Source organism: Megascapheus bottae, chromosome 8 (assembly GCF_031878675.1).
Source record: "Megascapheus bottae isolate mThoBot1 chromosome 8, mThoBot2.hap1, whole genome shotgun sequence".
NCBI lineage: Eukaryota > Metazoa > Chordata > Mammalia > Rodentia > Geomyidae > Megascapheus > Megascapheus bottae.
This window is the reverse complement of record NC_143516.1, coordinates 32,470,090-32,480,158: the sequence shown is the minus strand read 5'-3', so window position 1 is coordinate 32,480,158 and position 10,069 is coordinate 32,470,090. Positions and strand designations below refer to the sequence as shown.

At 37.1% G+C, this 10,069-nt stretch overlaps 1 pseudogene; it reads right to left on the bottom strand.

Moving 5' to 3' along the window:
- Positions 1-426: 426 nt before the first annotated feature.
- LOC150059741 (large ribosomal subunit protein uL6 pseudogene) lies at positions 427-1,208 on the bottom strand (annotated as a pseudogene).
- Between the last annotated feature and the right edge of the window lie 8,861 nt (positions 1,209-10,069).

The window sequence follows — 10,069 nt, the reverse complement described above, 5'->3', positions numbered from 1 at the left end:
GTTTGGTTTTGACTCTCAATCCCTAATTAGAATGTAAGTTTCATTAGGGCAAAAAACTTTGTTTTATTTCCTTCTTCCATTTTTTTCTTTTTTATGTCGGTTGTGTGGCTTGAACTCTGGGCCTGGGCGCTGTCCCTGAGCATTTCATCTCAAGGCTAGTGCTCTACTACTTGAGCCACAGTGCTACTTTCAGTTTTTCTGGCGGTTAATTGGAAATAAGGATTTCACAGACTTTTTGTGCCCTGGCTGGCTTTGAACTGTGATCCTCAGATCTCAGCCTCCTGAGTAGCTAGGATTACAGACATGAAACACCAGAGCCTGGCTCCTTCCATTCTTTTTATTTTTTTTAATCAAATTCTTTTATTGCATCATTGAAGTCACACAGACTGGATGATATTTCTGACGATGGGTTAAGTTACATATGATTCATGATTCATTAGCCTGTTGCATTGTTCCTTTTTCAGAAACATAGATATGGTCCAAACATTTTCTGATATCCTTGTTTTTTTTTAATTTATTTTTTATTGTAATGTACAGAGGGGTTACAGTTACATTCGGCAGGTAGTAGGTACATTACTTTTCACACATCGATACCCCTTCTCATGTTTTTATCCCCATTTCCCTCTCCCACCCCCTCCCAATCATCTTGTTTTCTCCCCTTCCCTTTCCTATTTCAATTAATCAAATAAACATATATACAATATACTAGGCAACAAAGTCAGATACAGTAACAATATGAGATTAACTGTTGTTGCTTGCTGAATCCAAGCAGCTGAATTTGAGACATGTTCAGTATCAGTTCCCTCAAAACGCAATTCATCTTTCTGGGCTTTAGATACTGATCGAGCAACATCAGTCCACGTCCGAACTCTTCGGATGTATTTCTCACCCAAGAAGTTTCAGATTTGAGCTAAAGAACCATTCTCCTGAATACTGACGTTGATAGGGAAGTGAGCATACCCAGACCTCATCTTGTAGAGAAAACCCAGAGTAACACCTTTGATCATGTACTGTGCCTGACTACAGGTGGTCTGTTCCTTTCTGGTTCTCAACTGGGAGCCTTTTCTTTTTCTTTCCGAGGAGACTGAGTTGTACATTGATGTGGTTTAAATCCCTCTGCAGGGTTCGAGGGGGTCCTTCACCATCACCTTGCGTCCTTCAAAGCGATGTGGAATGTCGATGGTCTGGTTGCTGAGAATTGTCTTCATTCTCACAGTGGAAGGGGCAAAGCCTTCTTCCATTCTTCAGGAGAGTATTCTGCACACAGAGGGATCTCAACATGTAACAGTTGAATAAGTGGATGAATTAATTCAGGAATAAATTAATCATGTTCAAAAGCCACTCATGCGATGAAATTTACACTAGTGACCAGATGACTAAATTCTACCATTTTCCAGTCACTTCTTTCATCCCTCCACCTTGCTCTCATACTTTAGTCAAACGGACTTCTTTATACTTTCCCGGGTTCATTTCTGTCCCACAACCTAACACCTGCTTTCCTTTGTGCTCAAGCAGTGTCTCCTTCCTAGACAACTGGCACCCCTCCTCCGGTGGATTTAATTAACATCAGTTCAAGATAGCCTTCCCTGACTCCTTGCATGTGAGGTATAGACAAATCCACTGGAAGCCATGCTTCTGTGGCTGTCTAGCTTCTAAAGACTATGTCAGTATCTTCTCTCCCAATCCTGTAAAGCAATCCACTTGGAGAAATGCAACCCAGTCTTTCACCATAGGGATAGTCATAAGTCATGTTGAATGGAGAAGGGAAAGTTATAGACTTGTTTAGACCATAAGGCATAAAACTGGAATAAAGAACAGGAGGTTACCAGGCAGGCACTCCTGTTATCCTGGCTACTCAGGAGGGTCATAGTTTGAGGCCAGCCCTGGCAGGAAAGTCTGTGAGATTCTTATCTCCAATAAACTACTCAGCTAAAGCTGGAAGTGGCTCTGTAGCTCAAGTAGTATAGCACTACCCTTGAGCACAAAAAGGCTCAGAGACAGAGACCAGCCCCTGAGTTTTAAGTCCCAGGACCAGGAAAAAGCAAAAATAAAAATTGAAAAAAGCAACACAGGAAGTTTCAGGGGCATAAATTACAGCTGGATTTGAAGAACTTTGTGTACATTAAAGGTGATCCAAGCAGGGTTTCCTGGTTAGGTCAGTTGTGGAACATTAAGAAAATGGCAGCTGTGGTAGGAGGAAGCCTGATCACACCCAAGTATCAGAAGGAATACTTAACTACACCTATCATTTCCACCCCTTGTCTGAGGATTTGAGGACAGTCATGAAGTCAGCTTCAAGATTTTCTCTACTCTAGACTGTTTTCTTTCTTTGGTTCTAGAAACTAGAATATACATTTCTATTTTCGTGGGCTCAAAATAGAACATAGAGTGTACCTTGTATCTGTCAAGATTTTCCACTAGTGGATGAACTCTGCAAGGCTAGAAAGGATATTAGTTTCTTGGTTGTGTCTGATGAAGGAGAAAGTGACTCAGACCAGATAAAAAGCTGGTGTAGAGGCTCACCCCTGTAATCCTAGCTATTCAGGAGGCTAAGATCTGAGGATCAAGATTCAAAGCCAGCCTAGGCACAAAAGGACTTGAGACTCTTATCTTCAATTAACCTCTAGAAAATGGGAAGTGGGGCTTGGCTCAAAGGTAGGGTGGTAGCCTTGAGCTGAAGAGCCCATGGACAGCCCCCAGGAGTTCAAGCCCCATAATCCACAAAAAATGTGAGGGAGAACACTTGGAAAGGCTGTTCTTTTTTTTTGAAATATAGCTTTCATAGGCTTGGTGCTCTTAGTACCACCTCAGATACCTTTCAGACACAAAATATAATCACCAGGTGATTGTGCATTATCTAAATAAGATGTTGAACACCAAATCAAATTTACAAGACTAACTTTGGACAAATAGACCCATTGCCAATGGACACAAGGTAGCAACTCTTTTTAAAAAATAAGTAAGCATTCCTATGTGAAAAAGTATGAAGATGACAATATTGATGGATATTCTCTTTCAAACTAATTATTCTGCTGTAATATTGAACATAAGAGAGCCCTGAGTATCAAGTTTGAAACTTATTTTCAAATAAATAATTATAATTTTTAAACCAACAGCAACATTTCCTGAAGATGATATAAATTTTTCTTATGTAATGGATAGCTCTAAATTCTCTTGTTATTACACATTACAATCCTAGAAACATCCATGTTTAGAATGTGTTTTTTATGATAATGCACACATTAATAAACAGTAGTAATGGTAGATGTAAAATCCAGTGGGATGGAAGTGAGTCTTTTCCTAAGTATCAAATTCTAAACAGAACAAAAAGAAAAATTAAAGCAACATGATATGCTAGTTATATGAAGTAAATCTACATTTTAGTATTTTTGATGGAAGATTACCTTCATCAGCTTTACCTTCAACATAAAAGAATACAACATTCTGAAAATGATTTAATAAAAATTCCTAAATACACATATCTAAGATAGTTCATTAACTTTTGACACTCATTAGTATCATCCCCACAAACCCTCATTCCAGAATTAACAAAAATAAGTAATAAATCTTATTTTTTTTAAAAACAGAAAAATCATGGAAATAAGCACTAGAAAAAATTCCATACTGTTTTCATAACCTTCATAATGTTCTGGTGCTCTAGCTCTGTAGTCATTCAGAAATTTTCATAATTAGAATTCTAGAATGACTCCTATTTTCTTGCTAGTTACATATGCTTATGAACAGCTCAGAAAAAGTTTAATGTCCAGACTGCCAAGATCTTCTTGGTAGACAACAATTCCAGGTAATTCCTCAGAAAGCATTTTTCCAGAGTGCCTAAAAAGTGGCAAAATGGACTAAAGTGGATTTTGATTCCTTTCCCTTCTTCCCTTCTCAGCTAGCCCATTTCTAGATAACAGAGAAATGCAAGAAGTCCATACTCAAGAGTTGACTACAGTTTTTGCATCTTCTTACACCTCTTGAGAGGATATTTTAAGGCATACTTGGTATTGTCTATGACCACAGCAGATATTGTAGCTTCCTATGGAAAAAAATGAAAGTGATAAGTGTGATAGATAGATAGATAGATAGATAGATAGATAGATAGATAGATAGATATGAATCTAAGGAAGAAATCAGGTAACACTATATGTTAGAGTCAAGATAAATGAGGCTAATACAAATGTAAGACCAAATAATATTGGTAGGTTGGAGTTCAATTTTCAAATGAAGATACAAGGAAAAAGGAGAGGAAATGAAAGGACAGGACAGGAAAGGAAAGGAAAGGAAAAGAAAGGAGAATGAAAAAGAGGGAGAGAAAGAAAGAAATGAAGAAGATAGGGATGAATTCTAATGATATTAGTTAACTCAGAAGGCTGGAGTATAGGACCCAAAACATACATAAAAAACTCAAAACAGAGAAATAGTTCTGAAAGAAGCAATTGAGGGTATTGCCAAATTCTTCCCTGGCCATGTAACTGAGCTGCTACTAGATGTTGTCACTAAGCCTAGCCACTGCTATTAAACCATGTTAAAATATATATATATATATATATATATATATATATATATGAGAAAGCAATCTCACATTCCTTCACCTGCATTCTTCTCACGTTGACTGAAAATTTTACACATAAGCAAGGCCTATATAAGAACAAGAAGAAAGTCCTCAAGCCATGGCTTGTTACTCACCAAGCCTGCCAAAACAAGGAATTTCCTCACACTGAAAATGCTCAACAGCAAAACCCAATACTGATAAACTAAATCTCATTGTGAAAAGTAGGTTTCATTGACATTTTCATACATGTACTTATATGAACACACATACACATGTACACATAAATATATATAGTGCACTTTTATCATAGATATCCTCCTTTTAGCTTCTCTTTTCCTCCTCCACCCACCTTCTGGTTACCCTTCTCTTCCAAAATTGTCTTCCTTCTACCATCTTCTACTTTCACAGTCTTTTTAAACCTAGATTCTACATATTGGCGGAAAAGTAGAGGTTTTTTTGTTTTATTTTATTTTATTTTGCCAGTCCTGGGTCTTGAACTCAGGGCCTGGGCACTTTCCTTGGGCTTTCTCAAAGCTAGAGCTCTATCACTTGAGCCACAGCATGATTTCTGGCTTTTTTCTATGTATGTGATACTGAGGAATCAAACCCCAGTCTTCGTGCATGTTAGGCAAGCACTCTACCACTAGGCTAAACTCCTGGCCCTAGAGTTTTATTTTTAGATCTGAATTTAACTTATTTTACATAACATGATGATTTTGCAGTTCCATCTATTTTTCTGCAAACATTTCATTCTTTTTTATGACTAAATAAAACTCTCTATATTTTTTCTTATTCATTCATTTGTAGGTTTAGTTTGATAATATAAAGCTACTAAAGTACCATAATATACATGAATGTATAGATGTCTCTATTGTATACTTATGTAGACTCCTTTACATATATACCCAGTAGTGATATTGCTGAATCATATGGTAGTTTTGTTTACAGGTTGTTTTAGGAAATTCTGTATTGAGTTTCATACTGGCTCGACTATACATTGACATGGAGCATCTAAGAAATCTTTCCCTAAATCAAAGCAATAGTTATTGCTTGTTTTCTTGATAGCCATTGTCATGGGGTAATGTAGTTTTGATTTTTATTTACCAGATAGCTAAAGATATTAAACATCATTTCATTTATTTATTGTCCATTGGTATTTCTTATGATTTACCTTCCCACTTATTAACTGAATTATTTGCTCTTGGGTGCTAATGTTTATGGATTCTTCATTTGTCCTGGATATTAATCCCGTGTAAAATGAATACGAGGAGCTAATCCTCATGACCTTATAGAAACACTGGTCTTTTCTATTTACCTAATAGATACCATCATAAATCATGGTATCTTTCACATTGAGACAAAATATTAGGAAAAAATACAGCTTTCTGACAGATCAGGTAAAGACTAAGAAGTCATCTCTTTTTAGCTTCTACTTAATACTACTTTGGGAAGAGAGACTAACATTCTCATGCACAGAGATAGTTGGGCTTCATTATCACAAAATACATAGCACTACTTAAACAGCACTACTTATCTCACATTGTAGGCAAGCATACAGGATGCTAACCTTGCAAGACACACTAAAATAAAGTGATTGGGGAGGTAAAGAAATTTAGCCTGGGAAATGTCAAGATCCTCCAGCCACTTAAAGAACTATGGAAAAAAATTTCATTTTAATAACAACAACAAACAAAGAACTATAAAGACCAACATCTCAGTTTACTCCAGATTGTCTAAAATCTATTTCTGGATTAGAACAAATTATCACATTGCATTGCTGAGCACTGGAAATACACTATTTCTACTGAATTTTCCTTTTGGGAAATGCCATGAACCTGGTTGAAACTTATTAATAAAAGATGGTCCATAAAACTCATCATTATGTTGATTGTATCGACAGATGTTTATAACATCACACAGTATCTTTTCAATTACAAACCACAGGAGAGCTTTTATTCTAGCCTCAGAACCAAGAAAATTCGGGCGCTTGAACATACATTTTTTATTTTATGTCACAGTCAGGGCACTGTCAATCTTATTATAGATCTTACTTTCTTGCTAAGCTTGGTTTAGGAGGTTCATAATAAAATTTTGAAAATCACCTATATCATGTTTACAATACTCAAGGCCAGATATCTTCTGCACTAACCTTCTATATGGATTAACCTCACTTCGTTCCCCAGCAAATTCCCATTCATTTCACCATGTTATATTGTGCATATTTCTTCAATCTACTTTAGACTATTTTAGAAACAGTGTGGGAATGGAAAGAGGGGAGAGAAAGAAGACTTTCAGACTGCTCTAAAATTCTTGACCAATTCCACAATGTGTATTTGTTTGTCCAAGTCACCCTTAGAATGTGAGCTCTCCAAGGTGAGGGGATATTATTTTGCACATTCAAACATATGACTCAAAATAAGTGCATATTATTATGAATAAAAGTATCATAGTGAGTCTACTTAATATTACTGAGGTATATACTTTAAAAGGCTAACAACATTAGCACCAGGAAATACATACTTGGAAGGGAGTTGAGGCCCATAGGAGACGGTTAGAGGAATGAAGGGAGAAGAGAGGACAATGCAGTAGAGAATTCATTATGTATACCACAAAATTAAGAAAAGGGAAGGGGTGGATTGAAGCGTGGGGGTGGGAATACGGAAGGGATGACACTGATCAAGATGCATTATAGTCATAAACTGCTTTGTTAAATGGCACGTCCTTTGCACAACTACTTAAAGATGATAAAAAAAATTAAAGGCCAAATGGTAAGCTTTATGTTATATATTTTACAACAAAAAAACTAAAGGTTTATATTATCTTTGTGGTTGTTGTTTCTAATGTACTATGTGAAGGTATTTCTTTTTCCCTTTATTGTTGCTTTTTTCCTCTCCAGTGGTTTAATCCACTGTTGTTACTGTATCTGACTTTGACTTTGGTACCTGGTGTCTTTTTTGTGTGTTTTGGGGCTCAAACTCAGAGTCTGAGCACTGTCCTTGGTCTTTTTCAAGGCTAGAGCTCTGCTACTAGAGCCACAGCACCACTTCCGACTTTTTTCTCTGTATGTGGTACCAAGGAATCAAACCTGAGTCTTCGCGCATGCTAGGCAAGCACACTACCACTAGGCCAAACTCCCAGTCCAGTACCTGGTGTTTTGAACGTAGGTTTATATGTTTATCTGAATTAGGGAAGGGAAGGGAAAAAACAAGATGATGAGACAAAGGACAAAGGGTGAAGCAATATAACAATAATGCTCACAAGACAATATATTGCAAATAACTTTACAATTGGGAAAGGGGTATGGGGGAGGGAAAGCGGGAGAAAAACATGGGAAAGGATAACAATGTTCAAGAAGGAATGTATTTACTATCTTACGTATGTAATTGTAACCCCTCTGTATATTACCCTGACAGTAGAATAAAATTTAAATTAAATAAATAAACTTCTGTAGCTCTCAGTAAGCTTTTACTTTCTTAAGGGAAGAGATTCTTTATTTCTTTGACATATCTTCTATGGTTCCACAGTGTAGAATGATAAAATACACAAGACTGCTATTTGAGATATTTCCTGAATTGAGTTTTTAAGTTGATACAAGTAGACATTACATGTAAGCAATTGCTTATGTGTGTGAATCAAGGTTCTAAAAGCTGCAATTTCATATAAATACCTCCTATCATTTGTAGCAACTGGAATTCTACCCTTCTTTTAGGTTAAACCCTAAAGATAGACAACCTAAATGAGGAATATATTAATAATTATTTTTTAAGCTAGCTAAAACTCTGGTTGGAGAAGAAAAAACAGCTATATTTGGGTTGAGTTTGAAGTCTAGAGGAATGAGCATTTCAAACAGGGCACACTATGGCACATAGCAGATGTAGGAAGTAAAGGAGGGAGAGACTGCACAAATGGTAGTGGAAAACGATAGACTTTCATGGCACAAGCACAGCATGAAACTCCAGAAAAAATAGAGAAATGGTGCTGAAAGTCTAGAATGTATTGTCATGAATGTATTTGCGATGCTGGAACACTCGTTCACAGGATTCAGAGCTGAAGGGATCTGAAACCTCACTGAATCTCACACAAGGGAGGCAATTGGTGGCAAAATCTAGAGAAAAAACAGATCCCTCAGTCAGTGTTGCTTTCAGCTGACACTCTAAACTTGCTTAGAGGATGTACAGAAGGTTTTTGTTCTCATATCTTCCATCTGCTTATTCGAAGAGTTGAAGTACCAATGATTAGTCAGAATAATGGAGAGTTTAGTGTACAGCAGGAGGCAAAACTTTGATAGATGGAGAGAATTCAATTTGCACACTCCAGCCAATGGAATCCCTACAGTGACTCAAGAATGAGGTATGCTTTGCTTAGACCCAAAGAAACACAAGTTGCATGGCTTCTCTCATTTGTCATCACTAGAATGTATCTATAAATCTGCAAGTAAAGCACTGGACATGGTAGATTATCCAGGCCTCTAGACATTCACACAGTGAGACCAAAGGAGGACATTCATAGGAGAGGCTCACAAGGGCTCAATGGCCTTTCGTCACATAAAATGGCATCTATCTAAATGAACTCCAAGAAATGACAAGAGGGTTTTATTCCATTTGTTGTTGTTAATGTTTTCAGTACCTTTTGTCTTGTAAGTTTACCTTTTGGGGGAGGCTAATGGGGAAACCCAGAAATGGAGAGGCCAAGGGTGATAAATGCAGCAGTGATACTAGGCACTATGCCAAAAATAAAGTACACGATTTGTGCAGGGGAAGTGGGAATGGGAAGAAAAAATGGAGAAATGGAGGGAAGGGATGACAGTGTCCAAAAAGTAATGTACTCATTACCTGACCTATGTAACTGTAACCCCTCTGTACATCACCTTTACAATAGGAATAATCAAAAACGAATGAGGTATGAAATCGACCCCTGCTGAAGGTGAATGATTGTTTCCCTTTTAGAAGGTGTTTGGCAGCTCTTGCTGCCACTATTCTTGACATTTCTAAGACTGTTCACATTTGGGTATCATTCTAACTCCATATGCTAAAATTACAAAGACATCCGGGGAGGCTGGATGGAAGGAAAAGGAGGTAAGCTCAAGGATTTGCTCAACATGCTGTATTATCTCTGTGCAGCTCCATCTTGCAGAGAACAAAACTAGTTTAAGCGATTTCACCAATCAATTCTCTTTTGTCCAATCCCACCACTCATCTTGCCTTTCAATTTATCTTCCTTTGTACTTTCTTCTTTCCTGTCTCTATTCTTTTCATAGCCATCTGGCTCCATTTCACTGGGCAAGACTACCTCTTCTTCTTTTCTTTTCTGCCCTCTGGGAATATGAAATTTTACTTACTAATGAATCATCTATAGTTAGTATGTTTGTTCATTCTCTTTTCAGAGCTTTCAGGTGCTGGTAATTTTAAAACACTATCTCTTCAGATCTGAGATTGTCTAAGTAGATAACTGAGTTAAACTCACATGGGAATGACAATCAATAGAAACTCACTAAGCGACAGCTGTTTATACAGA